General features: G+C 43.3%; 1 protein-coding gene across 1 annotated transcript in view; it reads right to left on the minus strand.

The window, feature by feature from the left end:
- Positions 1 to 13,920, minus strand: part of LOC131259513 (dedicator of cytokinesis protein 1) — a 39,642-nt gene that overhangs the window by 13,740 nt on the left and 11,982 nt on the right. The gene's annotated exons all lie outside the window — the stretch shown is intronic.

Below are 13,920 nucleotides of genomic sequence, written 5' to 3' on the forward strand. Positions count from 1 at the left end.
GGATCAGCTTACATGGCCGCAACGGGGCATCGTTATGGGAGGAGCAATGGGGAGCGGGGGTTTGCTTTATTAAGCCATACCACGGTGGAACCATTACGGGATCGCAGCATGAAGAGAAAGTGGGTAGTTGCCGCGAGACAATAAGTTCCGTCGCATGAAACAAACATAAAAAATGCAAGCCAATAAAACGTGGTTTTTGGTGCTAATCATAATATAGTTAAACATATTTCGCCAGTTGACATTCATTTTCTGTATTGATGATACATGAGTAAGTAAACACAAGTATCTATTAAAGTTTTTAAAGTTTCTTTTTGTTTTGGGCAATTTTATTGCTTAATTAGCAAGAAAGGAAAAGTAAGGGGCTGTATTTTAATCGAACACACATCATCATTACAAAACTTACCCTTGTACTAAACTAAAAAAAAGAGAGTTTTTCAAAGTGATAAATTACGTCTATTAAATGTCTTACCAAAACCTTGCACATATCTATTTGCATTTAAAGATCTACTCCACTACAGAAGGCTGGTTTAAGAGCGTATAAAAAAATCAATTTAGTAGACCCAAAGTTAGTTAAGTTACATAACTATTGCTGTTGTCTCGTGATCCGACCTAGTCGAAAAAAAAGTCGATTTTTTCCCATGAATTTTAATTTACATTTTTCGCGTGAACGTTCGTGTAAAGTTTTGTAAAGAATCGTTTATATGTGAAATTACATCAGTTAAACAATGGCAATAATTTTTAAATATTTATCTTTTTTATTTAAATAAATAGGTGTTCACTCAGGAAAGAAACTGAAAAAATTGTACACCGTAAAAAAACATATTCATCAAACTAAAAGTTAAAAACATAAGTGAAAGTGTAAGGCTGAAACGGGTTTATTATTGCCTGTCAACGTAAATATTAAAAGATCCAGAAACTGAATCATACAATGTATGCTAAAGATTTTGCAAAAATACTGGATGGAAAAAAAGAAGGAACCAAATCCAGACGTGACGATTCAAAACCAACGAACCCCGCCCTTATGTTCATCGACATACTACGTGCTTACATCCACCACTTCAGGCCCAACGACTGGTACACACGACTGATTGAACACTAACTGAGTCGAGACGTAAAATGCATCGTTTGTATTTCGAACGCAACGGATGAAAGAAACTTCCCCATCGATTGGCAAAATGCATTCCCGAGTCGTGCATACGGCTTGTTGCGCTCCGTTGGTAGTGAGATTGAGAATGATATGCCGGTTCCGTTCAACCACTCCGGGGGAGGGAGTGCGATCAAGCATGCATTGCAAACCGACCCAAAAAAAAAATGTACGTCCAATGAACAAACAAACAAAAATTGTTTATCCCGAATATGGTTTGGGGAATGAACAAAATTGGGATGAAAAAAAACTTATTTACATACACAAACTGGACTGGTATCAAATTATTTGTTTATAGAATCGGCCACAAACTACGACACTCCGGAGCGAACGCGGACATTCGTTTGACGGACGATCGCCGGACGAAAGTCAACAAAGCGCTTGTAATGGATGGATATAAGTGTAAACAGTGGAACGTATCTTGTCCCCTCCAAAAGGGCTATTTTAACATAGATAGGAAAGGAAAAAGAACCCTTTGAAGGCGGTGCAACTACCGTGCAACGTGATAAGCTTTCAAATGCAACCCGGTCTGTGAAGTATTCTCAGTAAGAGGAATACTATGCACTCGATTCACCGGGAGGTTCATATTTCGTTGCGTTACGACAAGCTGCTAGAAAAGTTTGTCGACCGTAACATATCAGTGTTCCGGCAGGAGAATCTTTACAGACTTCACAGGAAGCCAGCTGGCGTAGTTCTTTGATCAGGTTTTGCAGGGAAAAAATACATAATAAAATCTTCCAGTACTTCTGTGAGTAGTGCAAACACGATTAAATCGTCCTCGGTTACGTCGGTTTGCGTCAAGGTGTATGACTTTGCAGGAGTTCACAACCGATAGCAGCAGAGCAGCCTTATTACTAAACGCCTCCCTTAGCCGCTCGCCCCATCTTCCGGGCAGCACGTTCAATCTTTATCCCCCATACTCTCAGATGTGATGGAAATGAACCGTATATTTGAGTTTTGTTTTGCCTCCCTTAAACCACTCCACAACTATTTCTTTTCATTTCTCGCCCAACTAAACTTCACACGGTTGCAGCTTTGCAAACAAGTTTACCTTGAAAAGGAAACCGCCGGAAGTTGTTTGAAGGCTCCGTGCCGACATTGAACGCTCGCCTGGCGGCATACCGCATACAGCACACCGAGCACGGAGGAAGTTAGACTCCAACGCCACAAAAGCTAACGACCGGTCGTCAACATGTCCACTCCCCCTGCCTTTGCTCGTGCGAGTCTCGTGGTCCAGTGCAATTAGTTAAATGGGGCGCAGCAAAGCAAACGAAGCAGCAGCGAAAGTGGTCAACGTCCCAACGGCGGGAGTTGCAATTGAAATGTGCATCGCATCGCTGCGGACATCCCGTCGAATTCGCACCGGAACCAAGTTCCCCCCCCCCCCCCCCCCAAGTTTAGCATCTTCGATGATTGTTACCCCATCGCAAGCGCGCTGTGTTTGGCAAAAGGTATTTCAAGCGCAATGAGCAGTAATGGCGCGAACCAAAAATGAGGCAGGTAAATAAACGATTTATTATAGTATGCGTTAAAGGCATTTAATAAAAAAAACATGCTGACAAGGTAAATACAATGTTTCAAATAACGAAGGGAGTTGGCATTTCACGTGAAAAAAATATTCATATTAACAAACGTTCGCAATCCTACAACTGTTTAATAGAACAGGAAATATTCAACTACTCCATCCTATGTTCGATCGATAATAATACATCCTAATCTTCTGTTATGCGGAAACGCACACAATCCTTCACAAAACGCATTCTTCCTCGTTCTAGACTCCGTTAACAACCTTCACTATCACAGCGTTGCTAGCAACATTTCTGTCCATGTCCGTTTTGACTGGTTGATTGACAGTCGAGATAGAAGTATTTCCAGCGTGCACGAAATCACCGCTCCAACCGTAGAAGGATACACCAGGACAGAGGACGAACCATCCCATCGATGTAGGTCACAGCCAGGCAAAAGTGATTGCAATGATCGGGCGAGGGGGAAGGAAAAATGTCTAACCCGTTGGTGCACGGATCACCGATCACTTCTAACCTAGATAAACCTCGCTTCGAATGTCGGACGACACGATGAGAGGATTAACGGACCGATGAATGGTGCGGGGCAGGATTTGATGGCGCTATTTTTACGCTCTCTTCCGACTTTTAGATTACAAACCGAGAGAACACAGCAATAGAAGCAAAACACAAATATCCTTGCCAATGGCAGAGTTCAACCATCATCTCGTTTTTGTTCTATGTTTTGCTTCTGTATCCGAACGAAACAAGCAACATGACACAAGAAAACATCGGCAACAGCAGCATGTTTTGCAATACACATAAAAGATACTAAAAAAAGGCTACCGATAATGTGTGTCTACGCTTATTGTGTATGAAAATTAAAACAAAAGTAACAATAATTAATAGAAAAAATGATCTGTTTTTAAGCTTATTGCAAACAAGTCAAAAAAAAAAAAACAGAAATAAGCTAAATTAACTTAAGCATGGTTTGGTTTTAAGTTATGCGTGTAACGTTAAGTTAAAAATATCAACGTCGTGTAAATTAGACAATTGTTTACATTTGTGCATACTTATTTAAATTCATACAATATTAAAGCCGTCAGCAGAAAATACATAAACACCGTACACAAACTGCTACTTTCTTGCTGATTACGATCGGTTCCATGCATAAACCTTTCTTTTCTAACGGTACGACCGGACGCAATTTACCAAAGACACTGATTACTCTCCGCTGCGTTCTGATAGCGATCGGGAAAACAATTGGCGTAATTTTTCCGACCCGTCCTAACCCACCCATCGCAATGACGCGCAATGTCGAGCTGGCCGAAACATGACCACATATTGGGGGCTATTTTTACAGTGCACTTCAGAGTGACAAAAAAAAATGTAAATAGAAAAAAGCAACACGTACACGCAACGATGTACACGTTATTTATTTACGGGAGGGATTTTGTTGCTGCTTTCGTCTCGCTGTCACCTTTTGGGTTATTTACTTTCCTACATCTGGTAGTCCCCAACCCCGCTAGACACGACGGGACGGTGGTATGCCCATTTTCCCCTACGCTGCCCAGTGTAGTCTTTGCCATCAAGTTTTCCTTTTTCTTTGATGAGACCACCCCTCACTATTGTGCACGGAAAAATTGGCCGCAGGGAAGACCGATAAGAATTCATCCCGCAATCGCGAGCCACCGTTTGCCCGACATGCAACAAATGTGACCATTGTCTGTAAACACACGTAAACCCCTCTCCCACTGGCGGACCCTACCACCCATTTTCCCCTTCTGGCAGGGGGAAAAGTGTGCCACACTCTGACACCGGTAGCCACAACGGGGGTATGCAGCACACACCCGGTACGTATATAGTGGATTCGTAGGCACACCCGACAGTTTGTGCTCGCGTTTTACGCTCTGTTTCAGCTGACCGAAAGGTGTCGTATGCCATTCATGAAACAAAAAAACACAAAATAATCCCAAACCCAACAGAGAAGAAGCCGTTTGAAGACCCACATTTCAGTAGACGGTTGCGAAAAACGAAGCGTCTTACCGTTATCAATGTTCGATTGTACCCTGATTTGCGGCTTATCAAAGTTTGCGAAACAATTAAGCGTTTTTTAAGCGACACTGGATGAGTGAAAATGGGTCATTATGGGGGCGTCAATTGGGGCCAATTAAAAATCGCTCAAAATAAATGCAAAATAACAGTAACGGGTTTAAAGTGTACGGCTAAAAGATATCCATTATTTATTCCCTTCAGTAAAATCATTAAGTGCAGTAAAAAGTTACTACTGTACTGTACAATTTGTAAAAAAAAAATCCCACCTTCGGTACGTTGAATTCGTTGGCAAACAGTGAAAACAATTTGGTGTTCTGACTAAGAACTACCCTTCAGTTGTCGATGCTCTCGAAATGAAATAAACTTTGACTGCTATTTACGCCAGAATGCACTTTTGGCAATGGCTGCCACTAATGGCATCTGGAAGAGGGCCACAGAACGCGCGTTACGACAATGTCAACGTCGCAACGAATGGGACGGCTACCGTTGTGCTGCTTGTTAAGTCCAAACCGTACTAATGCTTAGCTTCTTTTTAAAAGCCATTCCCGTTGCCGGCTTTTAACTTGCTTCCCCCTCGGAACGTCGCATGACTGCGGAAGAAACGAGAACCAGATTGAAATCCCGTCCACACAACTTGCACCATCGTGCCAGTCTTCTGAGCACTCTCAAGATATTGTGCCCTAGATGGGGCGGAAAGCACATAGCGAACGAACGCCATGCTACCACTGGCCGCAGAACGTCTCGGTTCTGATTTGCCTCCGCTTCCTTAAGCCCGCATCTTATCAGGGTGGCGCGTGTATTGCGATTACTGCAGCTGACGAAAACCAGGAAGCAAAACAAACGCATGCATAAACCGCAGCTGTCGAGCACGATTGCTAAGTAGTTGAAGAATGTCGGGCAGTGGGACTGTGGCAAACATAAGTTTTCTTCTTTTACCAAAGACTAATGCAACAAACTTTTAAAAGTGCTGGTTCAAATGAATAATGCTTCGATATGAGCCACTATCAAAGACATGACTATCCCAAATAATAATGCTAGAAAATATTACATTAAAATATTGCTTCCCATGGTTGACTAAAATTGACCAACTTTACGTTACATCGGTTACATAATCACAAACTATAAAAAAAAAACTGAAATTTCGGTATACTTATGCTCACGAAAGTATAATATACTCGTAAGAAAATCATGTCCACAAGCGGTCAGCCTGACGCCAGAAAGAAAGGAGAATAACAATGACTGCTTGCTCATGTCATTGCGTTTTCTGTAGAGAAAACATTCAACTTCTACCAAGCACAACCTTTGGCCAAAGAAACCCGCATTTGGCCCAGTTATGCTTCCCGTCCACGTCCACAGTGAACCATTTTCCTTTCCACAGGACTGCGTATGACATCGGAGAAGAAAGGAAGCTACAAACCATAGCCCTTTCCGGTTCGACATCCGTTTCAGCTCTCTTCAGCCCTTTTATGCAAACGCCGGTTGACACTTTGCACGACGAGATTGTTTCACTTTCTGCCCGAGACAAGTATTTTCTGGATGGCTGCATTATGATATGGCACGACACTTCTGCTCCATAGCATACGTAACTGATGGGTTTCACTGCTGTGGCCCGGAGGAGACAGTTCAAGTATTTTGTTCCAATTTGTGTGACTTGAATGTTGAAAAAGGAACCAAAGCCATCCCCGAGGAGGTTCACAAAATTGTGCTATTATAATTCATTCCTTCTATGCGGAGTGTTGTCAGCGATGCTCTGAAGCACACACAGGGGGGAAGATTCTCAAGTATGGGCTCTATTACAATCTATTACAGCTCTTGGCGTACCTCTTACCCTAAAAAGAAAAGTCTTCGCAGTCCCATAGGACACGGTGCAACATTTTCCGCACCAAACTAAATCAGTGCCCTTATGTATTATGGGAGGACGCCCCGACGGATGGCAAAATGTTGGCCCTCATGAAAAGACCCCCTCAGCGAGAAAATCACAAAACGCACGGTAGCAAGCATAATGAACCCATACCAAGCGTCGTTATGCTGGTAGGGTTGGCAAGAGACCGGGCTGCTCCCCGGTACGTACCATGCGTTGGGGAGGTCTCGTTTGCTTTCCCGGAGGACTAACGACGTTCCGTTTTTCGTTTTCCACCGTGGCACACCCAGCGACGGAGGAAAGGACTTCATCGGGAGGAAATGTTTATAATTATGTTTCATTGAATTCGGGTTTCTGGCGGGCGCTCTTCTATGCGGAACCTGCTGGCTTCGTTCTGCTCGGCTTCGAACAAGCACGATGAATGGAAGGGATCGTGAAAAGGGCACGAATTGAGGCGGCAGTTGGGTAAGGTAGCGTGCCGAGGTAGTGCAAACACTGGAGTGAATTATAATTATGAGCAAGAGCAAACACACAATGCCAGTGCCTGTTGAACTTGTGCAAAGGCAAACAAGTCGGGCCTTCCCATCCCCCACCGGGGGGGATGTTGAAACTGGTGGAGGCTGGATTTTTAAGTCAACCCCAGATTGACAAGAACACTGATCGTGCACAGAAAGGCACGATTGTTTGGCGAGAAAATATTGCAATAAAAGTGATTGCATGATCCCGTGAGACAACACTGAACTGCTGGAAGCTCGTTAAGAGTTTGATTTACTGTCCCCGCCAAAAATTGGCTTCCATAAATTGTTAACCATTTATCTACGATAAAGAGTTCTTAGCTTCTTCTTGGCACACTTCGAATGAATCATCAATGTTTACGCCTTAACATTGCCGGACGTAATAAGTCGTATCATAAACCGTGGAAGAGGTTTGTTTCTGCCTTATTTTATTATCATCGCTACCACGGTGGCCGAGTTTTTCATGAGAATTGACTCATCTCTGGTAAGGAGGGTTTGACTATACGAGTAAAGAGGAAGGGTTCAGCTCTTGTGTTGTTTATGTTTGTCTTTTGTTGTGATAAGAATTGTTTCTTTTATGGGGTACGTTTAGAAAATTATCAACCCAAGCTTCCCGCTATTACTTGCCTGATAGTTAATATTTTAGGCGAAAGATAGCTATTTTTAGAAGGTTAAAGAGGCTAGATACATAAAAGTTGTTGACACGATAGCTTACTGAAGATTGCAATGTAAGTATGGTAAGGATCTGCCATGCCATACATGCTTGCTCAGTGGGACTAAATAACACAGTGAAAATTTGAAATAACATTTACAACATTAACAAAACATAAACAATGCAATGTAACTATTTAGAGAAATTTATCAGCTGAACAACAGAGATGCAAATATAAAATTATGTTTTTTAAAACCACAAGTTATAAACGATTCAATGTTTCATATAACAGATTACTAGCCTAACATATTATCAAGTTCAATATACACTAACTAATAAGATGCTGACGTTTTATATCGTAATATTACACTCCCTCCCCACTATCAATAATGCAAAGGAGATTAAAATGCAAAGGAAAACGATGTGACGGTTTGTCATCGACAAACATTTAACGATCGGTTTCAAATTTTCACTCAAGAAACTGCACTTTCATTCGTTTGCAGGAAAAACGCATCGTCGGAAATAAATATCACGGCGCTGATTAATCGGAATGACAAAACTGCGACGCATTCACGAGGCAAAACACACATTCGCCACCATCGACGGTATCTAGAGCAGTTTGGTATCTGCCCACAAATACGGGCAGATAAATAAACGAGTGGCTGAACCACCAACGAGCCTCAGGCCATTCCACACACCCTCCTCCCGTGAAGCAAAACCGTGTCCAAAAGGAAACACACACCCAAATCCACCCGAAACGAAGACGGATGGAGGGGTGGCATGTGGAAGATATTTATGCGCTCGGTCGAAGAAAGTCCACTGCCCCGAAGGCGCGCGTCACAAAACCGGCAGATGATGACATTTGTCTTTCCGCTGAGTTTCGCTCGCGAAATTTTAATTAGCAAACTGGCGAAAGTCACCGCATTCTGTTTCATTTTCCTTCACTCTCTGGCATCACGGTGGTTTTGTGCGGTTTCCTTTCTTTATGCGAACCGCCAGCCCATCCGCGCGCCCGAGATCAAAATGCTGAAACCGAGAAAGTATAACGATGGCCGCGGTATGAGAGCCCGTTTATGCTCACCGGTGCGCCATATGAATTCCCCCCCCTCATACTACCGTAAAATACTGCGGACGCATTCTAAGGACGCCATCGAACTGGATCGAGCCGTAAATGGGGTGAAAAAAATATTGGGCGCAAAACGCTAGTCGCAGACTGAACAAACACGTGTATTAGACAACAATAGAAAAAAGTGGTGGGTGTTCAAAAAACAGTCGCCCGTCTGTGCATTCACACACGTGCGCGCAAACACGTTCAGGTGAAACGATGGAAATCAAACAAATGGTCTACTGATTTACGGTTCGACGTTCGCAGACGAAGACCCTGCGAACGCTCTGCGATAAAGGAAAATCGTAAGATCGGTACAAGGAAGTCGGATTGCAGGGCCTTCGCAGCCATAGACGCCCCCTCGTTCCGAAAACGGACATAAGTGTACACACGGTGGCAAACACGTTAGGAGGCACCGTTGAAACCGTGGCCTTGCTTGGCGAAAGTGAGCAACGCATTTTATTCCACCAATCAGGCCCGGAAAGTGACATTCGGTTCAATTTTCTGACCACGAAGTTGATGATCACGCCCGACGGCGACCGGTTAAAGGTCAAGCCAAGGTCATCGGATGGGGATACTGAAGCCGGGTGAAAACCGACGACACGTGGAGTAAGAAAGAGGTAGCTAAAGGTAAAGGTTTTAGTTGAGATTTTATCAGTGAAAGCAACACATATTCCTCAACACGGTTCAGAAGCCTGTTGGAAAAAAACAACATTTTTGCGTACATTTTGACTCACCAACTCGTTCTCATATTTGTTTTCTGTTAACTGAACAAAATCAAACTCTTTAAAAAATACATTATTGTAGCAAAAACTAGCCTTAGTAAACAAACTTTGTTCGCGTATTACTTAATTCGATTATTTGATATGATTGTTTAGCATTTATTTTCTACTTTGGTGTTTGCTAACAATAGTAAAAGAAGATACATGTTGATTGATGTGTTTAAGTCATGGATCATTTTAAATAATTGATTTCATACTAAAAGTGTTACGTTCGAGCAGCATGTCGCTTCTATTCTTAGAGATGAGGCAGAGGAGAATGAGAAACTGATTTCTTTTTCCTTGGCGATTGAAACGTCCCGCTGAACGCTGGAGCACAGCAGCAAATGGAGCAATTAAAATCCAATTATGATGCCTCATCAAACCAACGAATCCATCGTTTCGATGCGCCATTCTTTCCGCTCGCAAAGAAAACATCACTGAAATGATGAAGAAAGCAATCACAAATCGATTTATAGAAGCAATTTTACCTTGTTACAAAATAAAATACGCAGAGCGCTCGCTTTCCCGTCGGGAAAAAGGTTCGCGCGAGTTCTTGGTGTAGTGGTTTCAAAATGAAAGCGATCCGAAGAACGGTGAATCAAAAACCGCGTGCAAAAAAAAACGACAGCGATAGTAAAACCTCTGCTCCCTCGGTGGGACGGCATTACAGCGATCGAAAGTGAAAGGTTTACACCGGGGAAAGAAAACGAGAAAATTCCCTCGAGCAGCTCACGATCGGTGTGTTCCGATCGCTGGCGGTAACCGGCGTTGACCTAGAAAGGCGAGGGCAAAGGGACAGGCGAAACAAAGGGAAAGAATGGCGACATTCACATGTTTCGTTTTCCAATCCAGCGTGTTAAACCGTACGACGGCGTGTGTCGTTGCGGCGGTAAACGACGGGTGAAAAATGTAGGAAAATCAACCATCCGGAGGAAGCCACCGTGCCGAAGTCGTGTGGGAGAATCTTCACCTTCATCCCATTGTTTACTCTCGATTTTCCCACCCCTAGGACCCACCTCTCCGTAGAAGCGATGGGATCCCATGGAAGATTAAACGGTAGACTAGCAACAAATAAAAATACGCATGACGAAGGTCGTTTCCAAGCGGGTTTTTTGCCGTTTAAAAGGAAAACATCAGCATCTAGCATCGATTGCTAACCCCGCGGGAACGGGAACGGGTCTACCCCGACCCGATACGCCACGTTCTGACTCTAGAGATGTGCCTTTACGTAATCGTCGATTACATCATTACGTGGACCTGGCGCACACAATGATTTTTCCGGGTTGGAATTGATTTGTTGCTTCTTGTTTGCCCCTCTTCCCGGCAGTATTTAGCATTTATGGTTATTGCTTTTGTCGAGTGCTTGCGGTTAGCGATCACTTGCCAACCAGTTCCATAAGGGCTGTACAAAACCCTTAGCGCCGGACGCAAAATATCATATTACCCGAGAAGAGAGAAGCAACTATTGAGATGCTGACACTCCTTGCGAGGTGGGAGGTCCCTTGAATGATGCTTCATCCTTGGGACGGGAGAGAGGGAGCGAAACATGATTATGTTCTTGAACAATAACTATCAGCACCACATTGGTACAAGTGTCGGAAGTGTCGGTACTGATAGTCGTTTCGCTTTGATGCGTACTCACAGTTGAGTGCGATTGTTGGCAATGGTGTTATTATTTATTTATTTATTTATTTATTTATTTATTTATAAATCTGACCCACCCATGCCTGCTCTTAGAAGGCTGTGCTGGGCGTAGGACAATATTACTGTTTATGCTTACACCATACAGCGTCATGACGATTACATTGTTCAAATGAAAACAAAGTTACCAGAGAAATTAACTAGCATTAGAGGGTAGCGTGAGCAGCGGTGCGGAAATACCATCTCTGAAGTTTTGATGTTAGTGTTGCCAGTTTGTAGCGAAAGGAGGTTTGCGTGATAGTTTAGAATTGCGAACAATTTTTAAACCAATTCAAATTCATCACAATGTTGCATTTATGAAGGTTTATAAATATAACCTGCATAAGCTCCAAAATTAAGAAAAAAACACGACGTCATAAACTTTATGGTAGAGCTATCACTTTTTCAAGCATTTTGCAATAAACACACAACGAGAGACTTCATATTGGTGTGGACTGGTTAGCTTGATCAATACATTATCAGCTATGCTTTATGCAATAATTTTGCTCCATGTTATTTGGCGACCACAATAGGATAATTATTTATTACATCGGATCAAATCACTGGATGCTTCTGAGAGATCACAAGATTTTTCATTGGAATGCAATATATTATTAATCTATTTTTGGTATCACTACCTATACTACCTTCACTACCATTTGAAACGTGTATCAGGCAACTTTTTTTAGTTTTATCAAATTTGAAATCATACGTAGAATTGAACTCTATTGAAAAGAGAAATTACGTGTTTGAGTAAAACCGATAATATTATTGAATTTTTCTTAATAAATTATTGTTTGTGATCATAGAAATTGCGCTTCAATAAGTAAGCATTATTAGATTTTAGGAAACATCATACACATAACCATTCCAGCAAAGTAATAAAACAAGCAAGGTAAACTTGACTAAAAAAACTTAAATATGTACTGGGAAACATAAGTCATACATAAAAATTCGCTCAATATTTCATCTAATCTTGCTTACTAGCTGTTACAACCTCCTAGTTTTACAAGTGCGTGTGTGTGTGTGTTGGTAGTAGTGACTAACTTCAACGCACTTTCAAGAGCTGATAATGAGCCGATTAAATTAATTAAATGAACCAACACTCTACAAACTCCGCAGCAGTAGTAGCAACAATCTGGAAAGTTTTACCACGCGGTAAGAATGTTGCTTCCTTAGGAATACACACGCACACAAACCTCCAATCATCCAAGGTTCCCCACCGTGCGAACTGCGGAAAACTGATAATAAGTTCGAAGCGGGCTCATTTTCATTTTAATCTATCTATACCTGCCTCTGTATCTCAGTCGCCGAACTTTATGCCGGGACCCAAGCCGAACGGCTTATAAGCCAACCTGTGAAGGTGATGTGTCCGTGTGCCTTCCATTCCCCCACACAGATACCCTCAGCATTCTTCGGCGAGATACCATCACGAGGTCCGTTCGGCCGAGCCACTTCATTCGGGATAGGTAAACGTTATTGGCATATTTATGTTTGGTAAACAGGCCCGGTACCCTAGCCAACGAGCCAGAACAAACCGTTCCCAGTGGATTGAACGATTTTCGGCTACTTGTGGATCGGATCACCTCCAGGTTGAGACACCCGAGTACCACCGGCGGGCGTTGGGCAAGTGAGTACTTGCGGAAACCTTTAGAAACTACCACCCCCAAAATTGTAAAGGTGTTCCAAACACCCTTGAGCGGGTGGTTCTCTGTCAGCTGGATGTAGTCGGCCTAAACCCTTCGCAGAGGGTGTGTACAAACACACATCCATGCTGTATTTTGGTATCCAACGAAGCACATAAAACAACATGGCGCATCCGAAAAACGACGGGCACAACACTATCTCAAAACAAACCGTGCGCGACACAATCGCGTTATATGCTGGTCGGCCGATTGTTGTGGCGATGCACACAGCGCAGGCAAACCCATGGAGTTGGAAAATGTGAACCACCCCACGGAGAGGGTGCGTCACACCCACACACCACCACGACTTCTTTGTCACCCGAACGGGAGGCCAACGCCTTTAAGGGACAACCTTCGTCGGGGAGCGATCAGTGAGAAGATTGGCGAACGATGGCGCGACTGGGGATGAATGTGGAGTTTTGAGCTCCCTTTAGAGTCTCGTTCGCCGTCAGTAAGATGCGCAAGCATGAAGGACTTACTAGGCGCACAGCACCACACCAGTAGTTGTAGTAATACACAGCAGGTAGTACAAGTAGTTGTGTACCTCACCGTTGGGAGGGGTTGTTGTGGATATTGATAACATCAAGCCATATCACGAGTCGAACTCGTAGTGCAAAAAAAAAAAACTAAACAAATCATAAAAAGCATGGCCAGCGAGAGCGATAGCGTGAACGGAAGAAGAGAAAAAAGCACGGTCAGACCTTGCGGTATCACTAAGAAATAATAATAATAAAGTGCCGTCTTCCCAGACGTGGCAACCAACCGAACCAGAACCCGACCTATAGTGATGAAAAGTGAAGTGGAGAGATAGAGAGGGGGAGGAGGGGGGGGGGGGTGGGAGTAAGCTACACGCGAAGGAAGGCCACAACAGCGTATCGACGAGGCGCGAATGATGGGGTGACTGTTGAAGCAGACAACGCCCTTCGTGGGCTTTAATTGGCGGACTGTCGCACTCCAAGG

This window comes from Anopheles coustani, chromosome 3, assembly GCF_943734705.1.
Source record: "Anopheles coustani chromosome 3, idAnoCousDA_361_x.2, whole genome shotgun sequence".
In the NCBI taxonomy this organism is placed as follows: domain Eukaryota; kingdom Metazoa; phylum Arthropoda; class Insecta; order Diptera; family Culicidae; genus Anopheles; species Anopheles coustani.